At 31.4% G+C, this 20,125-nt stretch overlaps 1 protein-coding gene across 6 annotated transcripts in view; it reads right to left on the bottom strand.

The window, feature by feature from the left end:
• Positions 1-20,125, bottom strand: part of Aldh-III (Aldehyde dehydrogenase type III) — a 199,017-nt gene that overhangs the window by 97,895 nt on the left and 80,997 nt on the right. The window contains exon 1 of one of the 6 annotated variants that reach the window (XR_012755728.1): positions 6,790-6,944. The exons of 4 other annotated variants lie outside the window; for them this stretch is intronic. The gene's annotated coding sequence lies outside the window, so the exon portion shown is untranslated. Of the gene's footprint in view, positions 1-6,449; positions 6,469-6,789; positions 6,945-20,125 lie in introns of those variants that run through there. One more of the 6 variants, XR_012755731.1, reaches the window with a different exon arrangement.

Here is a 20,125-nt window from a genome sequence, read left to right as displayed (position 1 = left end):
GACTAAACATCATTTGTATACGAAAATCATGTACATCGATATTATTAATTCAAAATATTTGATCACATCTTTATTTAAAAATGTTACTTCTCCGCTATAAAGTAGTAATTATTGGTTTTTTATTACTCTACTTAGACTAAGATTTAAAATTTTTTTAAAATAAATTGTTTCTGAATTACGTATTCTTAAATATTTAAGAATTAAGTAGTTAAAATGTAATCAAAAAGGTATATTTTTTTAGTTAAAAAAAAATCATTAATAAAATGAGATTGTGTAGGTTAATAGAAAACAGAATAGGGTAAATAAATAGAATATAAATATAGAACAGAAGAGAATAGGTTTAATTGAAGAGTAGAAAACAAAATAGTTAACGAAAAACAGAATAATAAAATAATTCTTGATTTTCTAACATTATATATACGATTAATAAATCGTATATTATTGGTCCAGATGTAATGCATCTGGTATATGATCAAATTATGATGAATAAATAGAATTCGTTTCTTGATCTTTTTTAATGATATTAAAAATAAGCAATTGAATGCCAAAAAACACAGAAATCCATTTAAATTAACAAAAACGAACTGGAATAAATTAGTCAACTAAATTTCAAATATAATGTAAATATTGTTATCTTTTCTCACGGAATTTTGAAACAATACAGAAGTAGATTCGTATGTCTTTTTTCTGGTAATTAAAATGTTAAGAAAATAATAATACTACATGAAAAGAATAGCCATTGTTTTATTTATTTTACGTGTCATTTCTAACCAAAAAAATTACAATGAAATTGTAAACCGTACGGTAATATTCTTGCAGATATCATTTCGCTCAAAAACAAAAATTTCTGTAATATAAATAAAACTGTTTTTAACTAAACGATACTGATATCAAAAAAGGTAAGATACTACATTTCCATTATCAAAATCTGTTATTAATTTAGAATTTTCTTTTAAAAAAAAAATACATGTTAAATATATGTAATAGACAGTATATATACAATAATAGATAAACGATGTTTAAGTGTTCCATGAAAAAAATGGAAAAGATTGTAACAAAAATCTTACCAGCCTGATTTCATTTATTAAACAAGGAATAATCATAAGAACTGTATTATTTCTGTAAATGTGATACGTATTATTCGTTGTTTAATAAATAAAATTAGGCCGGTAAAAGTTTTGGATCAAATTTTTCTTTTTTTTTTTTGCTTATTATATGGAACGCTTAAACATCGTTTATTATCTATTATTGTATATCTATTGTCTATTACATATATTTAACATGTATGTGTCGACTTTGTATTTGATCCGGGTGGAATCCGATGCAAAAAACACAAATTGTTAGAATATCGTGTGGTTTCTTGAAATTTTCCGGTAACTAAACTGAAGTACAATTTATACATTTGGGTGGATGACTGCAATAAATATTCATAAGGTGATACTATATTGTATTCATAGAACATTGTATTCATACACATGTTTCTTTTGGCCCTGGGGATTCCCTGAGTATTTTCTAATACAGAAATAAAAATCGAAATAAAAATCATCTTCATGATTTGGATTTATTTCCAAATCAACAAGAAAAGGAGAAGCTGTATTTTATTTTCTGAAATAATATTTAATGTATAACGTACTTTATCTCGTAAAGTACTCATATTAATCTATTTGATAATTTGTTAAGACCAGTTGCATTGTTTAAATTATGAAACTACATTGAAAAGTTTAACGTCGTCTAAAAAAAGTTGTAAAAATTCACAATATTATATTTTAATATGTTTACGAATTTTCTCTAAGAATCAGCTGTTGCCGGGTAGATTAAAATAATATCGTTACAATTGCAAAGTTTTTGATGTTATCATCTCCAGCTACAGTTTTTAACGTTACTTATTGGAAGAAATTTTACTCATGATCTGAAATAAGTTGAAGAGTGCTTAGAACATTTCTCAGACTTCGTCTGTTAATTTCGATAACTTAGTTTATCCTATATCTTTCTCCATAATTACATCACTATTGTCGGGAAGCTTAGGTTTGACCAGTACTTGTTTATATAGGTTGTTTGAATTCAGATAGTCGTATTTAAAAATAAACTGATGAATTCATCTCATGTCATTATCGTCAGGCAAAGCATTCCTTACCGCTGTTGAAGAAGAAGAAGGAAAAGCTGAACAATTAACGGACTCTGATGAAATGTGTATAATAAACACATCTCTAAGGTGGTAGACGAGTTGAAATTTACGTACTAATCATAATTTCATAAATAACATAATATTACATGAAATTTAAAGATGAATTGAAATAGTATTAAACGTTTTTATTGTGTTTTTAAAGAGGGAATTATTTAAGTAAAGTCTATTTTGCTTTAAATTTCATAGTTAAGTCGGTAGGCTTACTATTAATTATGTATATATACTTAAAAAGTTACATACTGCTCTAATTGTAAATTTACTTTAAAGTTATCTAAAAAAAAAAAAAAAACAATTTTCCTTACTTAAACTAGATTATGAGTCGGCTTTAATTAATTTAAAAATACATTATCATAAAATTATTTTTAATTATGCCTCCAAGAATTAGTCAAATAAGTTAGTAATAATAAACGAAACATTTGTATTACATATTACCCAATACGATGTCAATTACATTTACTAGTTAGCCGGAAGTATGTTATCTACTGTATCTCTAATCATAATAATTGTAAAGTGTGAGAAATCAAACAATAAAAGGTTTTGTTGGCATAAAAAAAGGCAAGTTTTCATTCAAAAATGTCTACGTCAGCTGTTTATAGTTCAACGGTGACGTACACTATTTACTGAATATAATATTCCTAATTATTATTTTAGTAAGCTAACAGTTATTTTTCTGTACATAATGTAACAAACCACAAGGTTTAACTAGACGGAAACGACAACTCAAAATCAATGTTTTTACATTTTATGATGAAAATATGCTGACAAATATTTTTCAACATAATTCTCGTTGTCATTCAATATTTTTGAGTGACAACAGTAATGGTACATACAAAATAAAATATAAATGCAATAATGCAACATACATTAGACAAACGGGAAGAAAATTAGAATTAAGATATACGGAACACATGAAACTTTTTAAAAATCAAAAACAAGATTCTAATTATGCAACGCATTTAATAAAGGTAGAACATACCCATTAAAAATGTAAGAATCAATGAAAATAATTCACTATTATATTAAAGGAAGAAGAATGAACATTTAAAAAAATTTAGATATCTTCAAATTAAAAAAATAATAATAAAACGATCGTAAATGAACAGATCAACAATCAAGTCCTTTTCAAGAACCTAAATTTACTGAAAACAGGAAATAGGTAAATAAAATTAATAGATAAGTGTAACTGTTAATAACAAATAAATAAGAAGAAGGCCAGATAAGGCATAACGTTAAATAAAGGGAGGGCATTGACTAAACGTTATACAAAGACTAATAGAGATTTAAAAGTACTAGTACAATAAGTTTTGAGAATGGAGTTATTCCGAAACGCGTTAACATATAATAAAAAAATGTAGTTAAGAAAGGTAAACAGTACTCAACACAGAAACGCTTGATGACCCTATCATTTAAGAACTCTGGGCCCTATTCCTTGAACTAATCGTTGACAATTTGGTAGAGCTATAATAGATCTACATGCGTTTTGCGCTCAAAATTTTAATTTTAGGAAAAGACGAAAGCCAGGTGTAGATTCAACATTTATGGAAGATGATATGATGTCTCTCATCAAGTTTTTGAACTGTTCTGTCATGTTTTGAACAACGTAAGAAGGCGCGTTATCGTGAAGCATACACACTTAGTGAGCAGGCCATGCTGGCGATTTTGTATAATGCGCCATAACTATTCGCAGTATCTTTCTGCCAAACCTTAAAAATAATGATGGGTTTTCTTCTAGGCATTTCATCTATCAGTATCTTTTCGATCCCAAAAAAAAATCGGTGATGAGAATTGGACATCAGATCTTGTTTTATGCATGTTTATTCTTCCTTAATTGAAAAACCGATTTTTTTTCATATTTTCCTTGTATATCCCACCTTTTTATGTACGTAACTAGCTTCAACGAAATTTAGCTAGGAGAATATTTTCTTATATTTAAAAAACTAATCACCGATCACAACTCGCCGTCAGCAGAATGGAGATCACAAAATAACGTTCGACGCATCTGTGATGTAGTTGGGAACAAGCGTCAACTTGTGTCGTTAATATATGCAAACGATGTTATTTTAAATATGACTTTCATAACAATAAATTTTGCTCATAAAAGTAAAGAAAACCATTTTTAGTGGTCTATTTATAGCGATTTATAGCTATTTAAAGTTATTTTGTTAGTATCAAGTTCATTTCACAAAACCGCCGGTTTACTTCTTGTCTTTGTAAACTAATAAATAAATGTTATCTTATTTTGTTGGTTTTTAAGACACTATTATTAATTCACTTAAATGTTGATCGATATATATATTTTTCTTCAGCTAATCTGGTTGAATATTTTAAAAGCGATTTTAAATGAAACGGATGATACAATTAACTCATGGGGAACTAGTATTATATTAAATTTGTTTTAGAAACAATCATTCCATTACTGAACCACTTCGTAGAGTAATTAACGAATTTCAGCAGTATTTAAAAATATGATTATAGCTTGTGGTATTCCTCGACGTTTGTCAGGTCTTTGATTAGGCTAAGATACTATCTCACTATTGTACAAGGGGAAAAAGTTATTATTTCAAATATTTATCTATGAGATATTATTTTGAAAACCGCGATTATTTCAAGTAAAACATCGAAGTTAGTTGTAATAATTTAAAGTTATTTCCTCTTGAAGCACTCCAATTTTGGTAGACCGATATTACTTTATAAAAATACTGATATGTATATACACTTTCATACGTTCATTTTATTATTTCTACTAAAAGTTAGTTGATTCTATACGGATTTGAATACTAGAAGTGGATACCGGTGTACTTTGGTGTTTGGGGTTCAATTAACCACACGTCTCAGGAATGGTCGGCCTGAGTTTGTACAAGACTACACCTCATTTACATTTCATATAGATCATCCTCATCTCATTGGGCCGTGGGGGGTTTCTTTTGTTCACTAGTTGATCAGATTGTAACGTTCTCATTAGGAAAAGAAATACAAAAAAAAATAAATTATTATATATGTCAGATTTATTGGAGTTTGAATAAACATATTTGTTGACAATGCGGCTTTATTTATCAATCAGCGTAAATCCCCCGTATTGGTTTTTCAAAAAATCCAACAGCAGCTAAATAAATCCAAATTCTGATGAGAGGGACATATTCAGTACTTGGACAAAATTGCTCATCTTCAGATTTAATTATGATCCTCAAAATAAAAAAGTAAAAAATTTAGGAATGAATGTGGATAAAATATTTACTTGAAAAAATCAAGAATAACAAGGAATAAAATACATTTTAAGCATATGTACTGGTGATGAATTGGTTAGTTATTGAGAAGAATGCGTCATTATCATAGAAAATAAAATATTGCAACACAAAATGGTTTAAAACCAACCTGAACTTATTGGACTTAGTTACGGGGCGCTACCACCAACAGTAGTAATCTAAAACTTTTACAACAGTTTGAAGTGTTTAAAAAAAAGTGCTGAAAAATGCCGAATGATTTAAAAGTAAAAATCAACCAACGTGTCTTATTGTCTATCAGACTAGATAAGGTGAGATGCAATGCAAATTATACATAAAAATTAGATCATTTGAACTAAATAAACTAGATTAACAATGAAGTAAGTAAACTGAGCATGTTCCTCATGTGATTGATTTGAGAGACCCAAAAACCGATGATTTGTGAGGTAGGGATAAGTACAATTTTATTAATGGTATATGTTAAAAACAAAGAATTTCTATTAATTATTATTTTTTTAAATGTAAAATTTAGATATATTTCCCTAAAATTTAAATTTATATTATAACGGATTCATCTTCAGGGGGTTCACCTTATTAACATTATTCTATTTAATTACGTCTGGCTGAAATATGTTTAATAATTATAAAATATACCTTTTAAAATAAAGAATGTTTACATTTACTTTTATCTAGAATTGCCGTATTTATATTAGTACCGAATTTCAAATTACTACGTATCGTAATCCACTATAATTTGTGTTGATAGAACAAATTTCTTCAGGAATTTTAACTGAACTGTACAAATTATCAAAGTACTGATATGATAAATGAAGTGTTTACTCTGTATTTATTTAAAATTTTATAAAACCACCTTCTTAAATTGAGCGGTTTATATTCTTAAAGAAATTAAGAATATTTTGGAATAAAAACGAAATAAATATCTTTCAACTACAGCAACAAAATTTGACTAGAATTAATAATGGAAAGCATACAGCTTGTAATGCTTTTAATATAAACTAATTCCGTATAAAAAAAAGTATAACCTTAAAAATTCCTGATGGCAATGTAACATAAACAACTTTAGCCTAAAAAAATTGATTTCACAGAATACAATTAAATTCACTCAAAAGATTCACTTAAATGAAAAAAATATAACTTAAAGTTTTTATATATAATATATTCAATATGGAAGCAATGACTCAATGAAATTAAGTCTTCTAAGTATGAGTATTAGAATGCAATAAATAATTGTAAACATACACACACACGCGCGCACGCGGGCGCGCATACTCACACACACATGCGCAAGAGTATATACACATTTTACACAGTATACATGTTTAAAAAAAAAAATATATATATATATAGTATTACAAAACCTACGTGTTATTGAAGTTGTGATGATATAATTATGCGATAACCTCAAAAGCTGCGTACACCACTTTAACGTCAACGAACAGGTAGAATAAAGTACTGTGAGGAAAACGAAGCTACATAGTACGCTCTACTACCCTACCCTAACTAGCCTATCAGCTTTTTTTATGTATGTACGTGTGCTTATGTGTGGTGTGGGTAATGTGAACTAAACAATCTCCCCTCTACTAAATAACCATCATGTAAAATGACAATTATATCATTAAAATTTTAAGGTTGTGTGTGTGTGTGTGTATGTGCACGCGCATGTTGTTACCGACCTTCAATACGAATCTTGTCATACAAGTTAAGATTTTGATGAAAATACATAAAAAAAAGTTTTATATAAATATAAATAGTGATATTAATATATATATATATATATATATATATATATATTCACACACATAAACACGCGCGCGCGCGCGCACACACACACAAAAGTCATGCACACATTAAAACGTAACTCACCTTAATAGTAAGATTAGATACATAGAAAAAATCAGAAGGCAATACAAACAAGTATACGGAAGGTCAGGTAGGGTATTCGTACACAAAACAAGGCCAAATATTGAAAATGAGGCTGTACAATACTAATATAAAAAAAAAAATTATGTAGTTAAACGCGTATAATTTTAAATATATTTTTAATTAACTCATATACACACACACACACACACACACACACACACACACACAAAATCATATATGCGTGCGCACGAAATTGCGTAAATAAGAGACAACTGTATTAACTGGAATAATCTCTACACCAAGAAAGCTTTAGAAGATGCAGTTCATCTACTAGCCACGCAGCTGGAGATCTGAATGGAAAATGATTTTGTTTCTGGGACATTTAAAAAATGATTGTGTCATGATGCTAAACCTTGGAGAATTATACGCAGGTGGTATTCCATTCTTTCATATATGGATCAGCTATCCCTAACACGGACAATTCTGTGAAGTATTTCTTAGCACGGCTCTACATTTAAACTGTCCGTCTTGGAAGACTCTCTGGTATCTAAGCTACTGCCAGCCTAGCTCATGATCAGCTGAACAGGCAAACACCGCTATCAGTATTAAGGTTCTGTACTCTCTAGGTGGATATTTAGCCAGTGCAAAAAATAATCTTTCGATCTAAGATTATCGTAAGTACTGTTAGTAATTTCCCAATGTACTCCATTTATATTAATTTATGATCTTCTATTGGTTCTGTTTTAAACATTTTATCGTTTATGATGAATTCTCCCATTCTAATTATTATTAAAAGACAAACTTTCAATGTTTTTCCCATTAAAATATTTGAATATTTTAAAGATTATTTAGTATTTTAAAATATTTTAAATATTACATTCTTCTCTCAGTGTTGCATTATTTAATATTTAATGTTCTTGCTTCTGGTGTTTATTAAACGATTAGATTCAGCAATCCCTAATAAAAAAAACAGATCAAAGAGTATTTTCCATGCATACATATATGAAGTACATTTCTTAAATAATGAAAAGAAATAGTAATTTACTGTATAAAATTTACTGAAATCAAACTAAAGTAAATAAATAATAATGTGTTTTGTATGTGTGTTTGTGTGCGCGCGCCCGCGTCCGCGTGTACAGTTACCGATAGCGGCATATACATTGTGCGGCACAAGCTGCCGCTATTCACTCCACAAGAATATTTTGTCACATGAGGTTAAGCTTATCATTGTTGGATTTCTCGGCCAGTTGAACCAATACTTGAATGCCCCTACAACACGAACAATCAATTTATGTACATAAATTATCTAACGATAATATTATTTTTTCATGCTTTGTACTTTTTTTAATAAATATGTTTATTTCACGATCTTTTAACTTAATTTTTCTTTTCAGAGCTTTAATAGGTACAGTTTTTTAAATGAGTTTATCGGACCATAATTTTTAATACCAAATAATTTTCTGGTGTAAAAGGTTGATTAGTAGAAGCAATCTCGTAAAAGTGGATCTCGTAAAAGAAATTGTGCGAAAACAAAAAAAAAGCTGCCATATCGTTCGGAAAATAGGTGTTAATAATTTAATAACTTAAAATAGATTTAATCAAAAAGGATTTGTAGATAAGAATTATGCAGGAACATAGATCATTCCGTAATTCAAATATTTAACTTTAAACAAACTACAATGTATAAATTTAACAGTTGCAGATATTGCATCTTTGCAGTTCTATCATTCCGAATTCGCTAGCGTATGTTTTCATGTAGGCTCTAAAATTAAAAAAGCAGAATCCTAATCTATTCTGATAAAGTTAATTTTTTATGCCAGTATGAATCACCGAACGTGATGAACACAACTCTACAAAAAACACATTTAAGTGCACGCGCACTCAACAAAAATGCATCATAATGATACTCTTGGAAGAGTCGAAATATTCTTTATATATCCTAGATTCGTTAATAAGGTTTCCTTTTTATCCTTTACTATTTGCAAACAGTAAATACAAGAATAAACAATGCCAATAAAATAGATTTTATTTGTCTTCTATCCTAAATTGAAATTGACAGAGTTGCGCAAAGTTACTTATTAATTGCGTTCAATGGTTTTATTTACAAAATAAAATGTTAAAAGAAAAGATTTTTCGCTAAAAACCATGTAATGTAACTTTCTGTTACATGAACAATAAAAACTGTTATATTTTTTCAACCAACAATTAGGCACTTTAAAAAGTTGAGATTTATTTCATTTTTTAAAAAAAAGTTTTATAATAAATAGGACATATTTTTAATGATGCTCAAAAATAATGCAATTTATTGGTCAATAAAATATTTAATTAAATTGTTTCTTAATAATATAGTAGTAGTATAGGATTGTGCAAGTTCAAGGTCATTCGATGTTGCTGGGTAACGTGCGGCATATATGAACATATATGCCGCACATATAACAACATATATGCATATATGTGAGGCAAGGCGAACACCCCGTGCGAGGATAGACTAATGTATTAAGTGATCACCCCATGCGACGATAGACCAAAACACACATACACACACTTGGATCAACGTTGCTAGGCGAGATGCGGCATGTGTGAACCCCCGTACGAGGCTCGATGAGGTAAGGTGAGTACCCTATGTGAGCCCACCGGGCTGATCTAATGGTTAACTCGTCATCGCAAGTCAGCTTATTTCGAAGTCCAGCGTTCTAAGGTTCAAATCCTAGTAAAGGCAGGTACCTTTATATGGATTTGAATAATAGACTGTGGATACCGGTGGTCTTTGGTGGTTGTGTTTCAATTAACCACTCATCTCAGGAATGGTCGGCCTAAGACTGTACAAGACTACACTTCATTTACATTCATACATATCATCCTCATTCATCCTCCTTCAGAGGATGAGTGACTACCTTAGGTGGTTCCGGAAACTAAACAGAAACAGAAAGAGTACCCTGTGGGAGGTTATGGACTGAAGCATAATCTTTCTAGAATTGAATTAATTGAACTGTGAACTAAATAATTGGAATTAATTGAATGATTAATAAATTTCTGTAGGCTTACCGTGAGGAGTGCATCAATTGCACTCTGTGATAGTACCCCCTGTTATCACAGGAGCGCTAGTATCCCAACCGACATCTTGGAATTTTCCCCTTTCTCATTTTTCCTAGTCCGCCATCTTAGAATTTCCCTTTTTTCCTGTGAGAATTTCCCTTTCCCTTCGTGCTACAACTACCTCCCTACCACCTCTCCATCATCTACACCCACTTATGTGTAAATAGGCATACTACATCACTTCTGGTCCGCCATCTTGGATGATGTCACTTTCGGTCCATCTCCCCTCACTAAACCCCTCCCATACCTCACCCCCTATCAAGTGCACTCGATGGCACTCACTACTATCAAGCGCATCTGGCCGACCTCGAACACGATTATTTGTATCCTCTAAGTATTATCTACAACAAGCATCCGGTCGACCTTGAGATGTTTGAACAGGAAACCTTGAACGCACATAAACGGTTATTATTAAAAGTCTTGTCGTCACCGTGCGCGCACAACCAATAGCAACGCAGTAGTGACGGCAGCCATCATTTATTTGTACGCATGCGCATGCACAAACTACCACTTACAAACCGTTTTAACAAAAGGTCCGATACTCATCTTGCGACTTCATCACCACCAGATCCGCTCAACTATGAACATGTTTATATACCAAGCGCAATCGGTTGTCGACCTTGAACATGTTTATCCCAATCATTTTTAAAAGAAATGTAATCGGAAACGAATCAATTGGTATCAAAATACTCAATATAACGGTGTTCATCAAGTAGATTTAAAAAACAGAATAAACGTACACGGTACATTGATAAAAACAACGTAAAAAAAACATAAATCGATCATGAATCAAACGTAAACGATCTCATGATCGTTTGTATCATTACAAACGTTTGTAATGATACAGAAAAAGTTTTGTAATACAAAATTTGTATCATTACAAACATAAAAATAGCACAAATCATCATAAACAAATATGAAACGAACATAAAAGCGACATAAACGAACAAGAAACATACATAAAAACAATGCACACGATCATAAAACGAATGTGATACAAACATAAACGTACAAAAAAGGTTATGTAAACGATTATTAAACAACGAAAATGATCATCAAACGAACGTCATACCAACATAAACGATCATAAAACGAACATAAAACAATCGTAGAAAATCATGAAAAGAACATAAACGAATGTGATACAAACATAAAAAGAACATGAAATCGACGTAAACGGCAACAAAACAAATATGATACAAACATAAAACAACATTGAAGATAATGAAAACAATGTAAATGATTATAAACGTACATAAAACGTGCATAAATGTGCATCATAAAAACATAAGATCTACATAGATGATTGTGATACAAACATAAAAACATCGTAAATCATCATAAACAAATATGAAAAACAACGTAAATGATCATGAAAGGAACATAAACCAACTTAAAAGAAAAAAAGGAACATAAAATCAACGTAAACAAATATTAAACGAATATAAAACGACATCAGTTACAGTCGTTAGAGTATAGTTTTTCCATCCACACACCCGGTTGAATATGAAAGAACTAAAGTCGTTGCTCCTTTTAAAATCCGCCAAATAGGAACTTATGCAGTCAACTTCAGGCGATTTCTTTAATCCTGCATTGGATTTCATGAGATTAAGTCACACGAGAGTTTGTCTTCTGTTAACCAGTGTTAGATTTACTTAAAAATTCAACTTCATAACATAAAATCGACAAAACGATACTTTTAATTATAGAATTTTTGATTGTTCATCGAATCAAAGTTCATTTTTATAATTACATTATATCTGTTTTTATCAAACATATGTCCGCTAAGATCAATAACATACACATAATTATATTTCAGTTTAAAACATAAAGGTGACAAATGTAGACTACCAACCTGAACATCAACTTGCTCAATTAGCTCCATAACAACGACGACGATGGCAGTTATCTCAGAAAACGAACTGTAAGTTACACGAGTTTGGGTCGATTTACACCTACCAAATCATAACTGTTAGTCTAATACAGCATTTAGACCAACTCTTTTAAAATCAATTTCTAAAAAAAAACAAAAACGCTTAAATTTGGAACGGAGTAAGGTTTTGTCCTCGTTTTAGTCTGTTAGCTATACTGCTTTCAACCCATTAAAACCTTACAACAGGTGCCTAAGTCGTCTCTTTGGTACATATATATGTTCATAATCAACCACAATTTAATTCGTGGTTGTTGTTGTTGCAGGATCATGTCTACAGAGGTTCATTTCAAGAGAGCACAAGACTCACCGCGGTCGGTCAAGTTAGTCGACTTACTCTCGTCGAAAATGGTTTCAACTGCAACCTGAGCACCTACTATTGTAAGAATGACAACCAGGTGTGCAAGGATATCCATCCCCTTTTAAATTTAATGACGATTGAAATCGAAATGTTACTAGCAGAATCGTTAGATCGTTACGGAGTCAGAAAATACTACATATTGATCGAGCTTTCGTACGAAAAACCGCTTGCCGGCAAATACAGGGACGTATGCTTCAAAACAAGAACTCTGCTGACATTAATGTGAACGATATCGGCAGCTCGATAGAAGACGCGATTGAATCATTGCTCGAAGAAGAGTATAATTTCAAAGGGAAGCAAAGTGCCTGTACGCTTCTGAGTATCGATGGGGGTCTTGGTTCGCATAAACCGTTATTGTCCACTCAAAGGATCGTCTTTCTTTCCTCTTCCCAAACATCCCAGGTAAACACACCGTCGTCAACTAAACAATAACGACGATCTTTGTTTCGTACGGCCGATCCTGTGCAGGTACGTGCAAGGTCATGATCATAATCGTATAAATAAGAGATATGATGCCCTATTAAACAAATACGATTTTGGTTCCCTTAACTTTCAAACACCTTTGAGTGATGTTTAGAAATTCGAAAAAATAAACGATGAGGTTTCCGTGGATGATTTCTCGGTAGATGAGAACGGAAACATTGTTCTCATCAAGCTTTGTTCTGCTGAAAAACATGATCATTTCGATCTCTTGCTGCCAGTCAACGGCGATCGCCATCATTTTTGTTTCATTTCCAATCTCGAAAGGTTGATTCGATCCCAGTCAATAAAATCTCATTACAAAATAAACATTTGTAAGAGTCGTTTCACATACTACATAAACGACAAAGACTGCATGAGAAAGATGGCAGAACATATGGAAAGGTGCAGCAGTAACCCTCCTGCAACAGCTATTCTCCCCGAAGTGCAAGATGAAGGCTCTAAACCTATACTTGGATTCAAGAATTTTCATTATGTTTCCAGTTCCTATAATATATTACGCTGATTTGAGTATATTTTAAAAACGGTCGCAACATGCTATCCCGACCCTAAAAGTTCATACACCGTTTCTACTGAGCAATACGTACCCATGAGCTATTGCGCGTATTTCATAGTTCATCCTTCCACGCCGGAGGCCGCTCGGGTCGTGATTCTATCAGATCCTATCCTTTACAGAGGAAAAGAAGTGCCGCGTTCGTTCATGCAACTTCTCCATGACGTAGCCGCCGATTTTGGTGAAGTCCTAAAAGTAAACATGTGGAATTTTCCGAAGATACCAGACTCGCCTTTGACAACAGCCAAGTGTCAGATATGTAACGTGAAATTCAACTCAGAAGTTCGAGCGGTCAAAGACCACTGCCACATCACAGGAAAATACCGTGCTGCTCTGTGTTCCAAATACAACCTGAAACGGGTTAGTCGGACCTTCATCCCGTCTTCATGCACAACAGTTCAAACTATGATTTTCATCTTATCGTCAGAGAACTAGGATATGATGGAAAACGAGTCAATGCGATCCCGAATTCTACTGAAAAATACATCTCCTCGAAGAGAATCAACGACCGTATTTCCGTTAGCTTCATTGACACCTACCGATTCATGGCCTCCAGCTTACATTACCTTGTGAAAATCCTTCCCACCGATAAATTCATACCGGAAGGTTTTTCAACCAATCGGATATGCTCTTATGACCAGAAAAGGAGTCTAGGCATAGGAGTATACCACTTCGTGGGAAACGCTAGAAGAGGCCTCTCTTCCTCCGATAGAGAAATTCTGCAGCAGAGTGACGGGATCTAGTATATCTGAAGAGGTCTATGATCATGCGGAAAGAGTGTGGGAACATTTCAAGATAAACACACTAGGCCAATATAGCGATCTTTACATTAAATGCGACGTGCTGCTCCTGTTTTGACGTTTTCGAAAATTTTAGATCCTTATGCCTTAAGGAGTATGGCCTAGACTGCACGTATTACTTCATCCTACCTGGTTTCTTATTTAATGGGTGAAACCTGAAGAACAAGATTCATTGTTGGAGAACTTCATGTTTATACCGGACGACGGTCCAATAGGATATATTCTCGAAGTGGATACCGAGTAGCCCAAACACTTCCATGATGCGCATAGCGACTTTCTCTTTTTGGCCACGAACGAAAGACCTCCGATCTCTAAATATCCGAAACTTATATCATCGTTACGGAACAAGCCGAAATATATGTCACTTCTCCATACTCAAACAGGCGATTAGAAACGGTCTTCGAGTGATCAAAGTTTACAAGATGTTGCAGTTCACACAGTCTGCGTGGTTGAAGGGTTACATCGAACTCAACACGCTTAATCGCCAGACGGCCTGCAACGAATTTGAAAAAGACCTCTTTAAACTTATCAACAACGCCGTGTTCGGTAAATATATGGAGAACGTCTGAAAGAGGATAAATATCGAACTGGTGTCATCCGAAAGAAGATTGATGAAACTAATCAATAATAGTACTGAATAGTTTATCAATAATAGTACAGAATAGTTTATCAGTACTAGTTAGAATAGGTTTATCAATACATAGTATTGATTGGTATTGATCAGATAAAAACATTTTGCAAAAACTGTACCCGCTACATGGCGCCGGTGTCGTGATATTTACGAAAAAACAAACAAATATATAAACAGACTTTCTTCTTCTCTATATATGTATATAAAAGGCAATATTCGTATGTGTGTCCGCTACAAACTAAAAAAACTACTTGACCGATTTACGCGCAGGTTTTTGCAAAATGATCCGCATTGTCCGGAGAAGGTTTAAAGCTATTGAAACTGTGATCTGACCAGTAGAAAGAAAGTTAGGGGTATTTTGAACCGGATACTGTGTTTAGAGGGTAGTTTGAATTAAATCCGATAGGTAGTGCTGTTTTGACAAATGGACTTATTTACATTCTGACTTCTATAAAGTGAAAGGTTAAATTTTGTGAAGCTTTTGTGAAAGCTTATTTTTTGTGATAAATAAATAAGTGTTGAGAAAATCACCCTTGCAACCAAATACAACACACAAAATCGCTGCAACGTCTAGATCATATTGATTAACTTCTTAAGTGCAAGGATATCATTAATCAGGAGTTCAATCTGTCAGATCAACAGTTAACGTGAAATTTAATTTTTTTATATAAGTACCATTTAAGATATTCGACAAAATTTATTTCACGTTCACTCAATAAAATTACCAAGGTTGGACTATAAAAGCTAAGGATTTAAAAAAGATCAACGACAGCAGCATTAATGCAGAAAAAGCAATCTAGAAGGGAATGTAAACAAGAAGGATGCAAATCATTTATTATGCATTTACTCTTAACATCAGAAACATTATTTGTTTATTTTTTTTTAATAACATAATATTTTTATATATAATAATAATGAATCATCAATTCAATTTAATGAAAAAAGTATAGTATACAGTAGATTTTACATAAGAAATAAAAGATATTAACTTTTGCATTAATTTTTGTAGTCAGTGGTGTGTAATAATAATTAAGTTATAATTAAATCTTATTAAAGTAATACACGTGCCTACCATTCTTTATAAAATCATCTCTTGCACTAACATAATGATATCAGCGACCTCATCTAGAGAAACGCTATTTTGCATATTATAAATATTTTGGTACACCAGTTCAGTAAAGAGGATTGAAACTTCCTAACTAAAAAAATAAATGATTAATTAAAAATTTTATACAACAAAAAGGTGCGGCTTATTCAACATAAAAACATAAAAATATTTTTATTATTATAAAATCCATTTTTTGTATATATTTTCCAGTTAAGATAGTGATAAAATCTTATTATCTCACAATTATCTATTACTTTTGCCCTTTTGCTAGTCACCCGTTTGAGTTATGGTCAACCCAACCTACGAATTTCATTAAAAACGAATGACCTGCTGACGCGTTATATCTTAAAAAGACTGACAGACTTCCATTTACCTACCAAATTTGCAAGTTATGTATTCATGATTAATTTTATTAAAACATAAGATAAAATAAATTAACAATTTTTATTTTAATAAACGATTTAAATACTTTTCTACCATAAACGATTAAATTAAGTATTATTAAAACGAAAATTCCCGAAGTTAATAAAATAATAAGAAACTTCTATTATTCCCTTAAATTCACATTTTCTTGATAAACGTCTCAAATTTTATCCTTTCTTATTTTATAATTTGGCTAGTGTTTGCTTTAAAAAAATGAATAAACAATTATTTTACATTTTTTCACATCCTAATACATACGTATACATGGAATCGGGGCTTAATGGGAAGATAAAATTAATAATAATGATTAAAATTTAACAAATTTTGTAGTTGCCTCAGCGAATCTACGAGTTTGTGACATCAGGTGCTGACATCTCATTATATTATTGTTTTCCAAAACATTATTTTTGCGCGTAATTATTATTTTTATTTCATTTTTCGACTTACAAACAATTCTGCACCCAAATAATACATTTATGTTGTTGTGTGTTCAATTCTTTCTACTTGAGTTGATTCCATGTATAAAAATACTTAATAGATCAATCTTGTAAATAATAAAAATTCCTTAACCAATGACTAATGCTAAGATTGGTATTATGTACAAGCCTATAAAAATGTATACATGCAGTTAGAAATGATGTCTTTCGTCACGATTATATTTAGAGCCCCCCTTCGTAGTACACAATATGTGTATAAAGAAATAAACTTTAGTCCAGGTTTATACCGTATTTAGTAAAAATATTCGGATAGCGTTTTTGTGCGGTCATATTATTTTATATTTTATTTTTGTTCGTGTGCTATTACTGTGGTTTGTTGTAGTATAATTTAAATCCGTAGTTAAGAAAAAAAACTTAGGAATCAAGCACGTGAAATTATCAACAATGTTTATGATTTTATGAAAAAAGAAGCTCTAAAAGTAGGTAAATTAACTGACGACAAACATTTAATTGGCATTAAAAATGCGAAGAAAGAACTGTTGCTGCTTGTGGGATATCAAGAACGCAGGTTCAAAAACTCAGAAGAGAAAAAAAGACGTGATTCTTCAATCAACATCCCAATCGTGTTCTTTCAGCACGCCGAAAAACTATAAACGACGTTCGAAACTTGTCAGTGGACTGGACAGTTTTGATTTAGGTGGAGTTAAAAGAACAGTCAAAGAATTTCATTCAAAGTAGAATGAACTACCTACTTTAAAAAAAAATAAAATAAAACAAGAACTTCAGTCATCTATTGATTTTAAAGGCAGTGAATCAACTTTAGCTGTTATTTTGAAAGAGTTAGGTTTCAAATGGCGTAAAACTGAAAATAACAGAAAACTGTTAATTGAGAAAAGCGATATCAGGTGGAAGAGAATTGAATATTTGCAGGCAATGGATGAGTAGAGACAAAGTAATGCTACAATTTTTTATTTGGATAAAACGTACGTTTTAAGTTCGCATTGTTCGACAAAGTCGTGGTCTGATGGTATTGTTCAGGGACTTCTTGTGCCGATTAATAAAGGCGACCGTTTAACAGTAATTCATGCTGGAGGAAAAATCGGATTTATTCCGAACGCATTAATAACTTGGAAAGCCAGTTCGAAAAGTGGCGACTGCAATGACAACATGAAATGACAATTTCATGAAATGAGCGCGTGAAAAATTGATTCCAAATCTTCCACCAATGTCAGTAGTAGTTGTTGATAACGCCCCTTATCACAATACAGGTATTGATAAAGCGCCATATTCTAACCCCAGAAGAAAAGATATGACCGATTGGCTGGAGAAAACCCACATTCCGTATAGTTAATAAATGCTGGAACCATAGTTATATGAATTAGTAAAGTTACATAAAACTGAAGTACAAAAATATCACTTGGATGAAATTAAAAAAAAAAACATGGGCATCTGTCCTTAGATTCCCACCGTACCATCCTGATTTGAATCCGATCGAGATGGTATGGTCAGCCGTAAAAAGACATGTGGCGAGTCATAACACAGCATTTTCTTTTACAAATGTTGGAAACTTAACCACGGAAAAAATTAATTTCCATGAATGAAGATGACTAGAAACTATAAACATACTTAATACTTATTAAGAAAAAGTAAATACCTATAGTAGTATACCTATTGTGAAAAAGTAAAAAATAGTGAAAAAGTGTATGAAAAACTGGAACCACTGATTGATGAAATGACAGAACGTTATATTATACGTGTAGACTCTGATAGAGAAAATGAAGTAACAGTGATAGTGATTCGTCTAACGAGGATGGTGAACTTGCTAGAAGTTTGAATTAGATGCATGAAGAGGTTATAAAAGAATTACGTATTGTTGATAATTAGTAAATGTAAATATGATAGTTATTACTGCGTACAATATGATAAGTAATACTTCTATTTGATACGCGGAGTTGATGTTTTCAGGCCGATTAGTAATGTGCAGGCTCGTGACGTCACAAGCTCGTACATTGGCTGGGCCTAGAGTACACTACAAATCTTTCGTTTTTAAAAAAAGAAAAAAGAAAGAGTATACTACAAATCAAGCTATGGGTGTAATACTGTATATTACGTCCCTATCAAGATGGTTTGTTATACTTCCATCACATCGCGTTTGTAGTCTAAATATTTTATTATTTTTTTTATCACCAAAATATATACTGCGGCAGTTTTTTTCCTTATGAAACAAGGAATACATATTTTTTTTTAATAAAGTAGGAAAGATATATAGTCAGTGTTACCTCATTTTAATTATTTGCTTATTAATTCTTCCATTAACTGTAGGATTATCTAAACTACAGTTACCTTCCTCTTAGTTTATACATATTAAAATTATAAAAAAGTCGATTTTATCAGATAGTGAAAAATGACAGACTAGTGAACTCAGAAACGTCTGGATGAAAGGTAATAATGTAATCGCTTTGTAATTGTAGGTAAAAAAAGCTTTATAACAAAAAAAGAATGCAAAACGTCATTTGGCTTCATCACTCTCAACCAATCTTTCTCATAACTAAGATGTGACCTCCTTCATAAATGGGAAAGATGCCAGCCAATGTACCTAAAAGTTTATTTAATTTAAGGCATGTTAAAACCTGTAACCATTAGAGAAAAAAGTCAAGAATACATATATTTCAATTATCCTCAATTACATCTAAAAAAGAAATAGTAATGACAAAAATAATCATAATTATAATAAATAAATAATAACTGCTTACTTAATAACTTTAATGATAAGTTAATGTTTTATTGTTTGTTAATGTCCGATAACTTAATGTTTTTTAACATTATTTTTATTTACGAAAATGGATTATTCGTTATTTTATATTATCTACTTTAAAATGCCGGATTAATGTGCTACTTAATAATATGTGTAGACTATCTAACTTAAATTATTTCTCTCAAGGTTAAATTTAACTTATTACTTAATTTGTTTGAGCGCTTGGCTTTTGATATTGATTGAGTAATACTGATTGTATTT

Source organism: Lycorma delicatula, chromosome 3 (genome assembly GCF_047948215.1).
Source record: "Lycorma delicatula isolate Av1 chromosome 3, ASM4794821v1, whole genome shotgun sequence".
Classification (NCBI taxonomy): Eukaryota; Metazoa; Arthropoda; class Insecta; order Hemiptera; family Fulgoridae; genus Lycorma; species Lycorma delicatula.
This window is presented reverse-complemented; position numbering and strand designations above follow the sequence as displayed.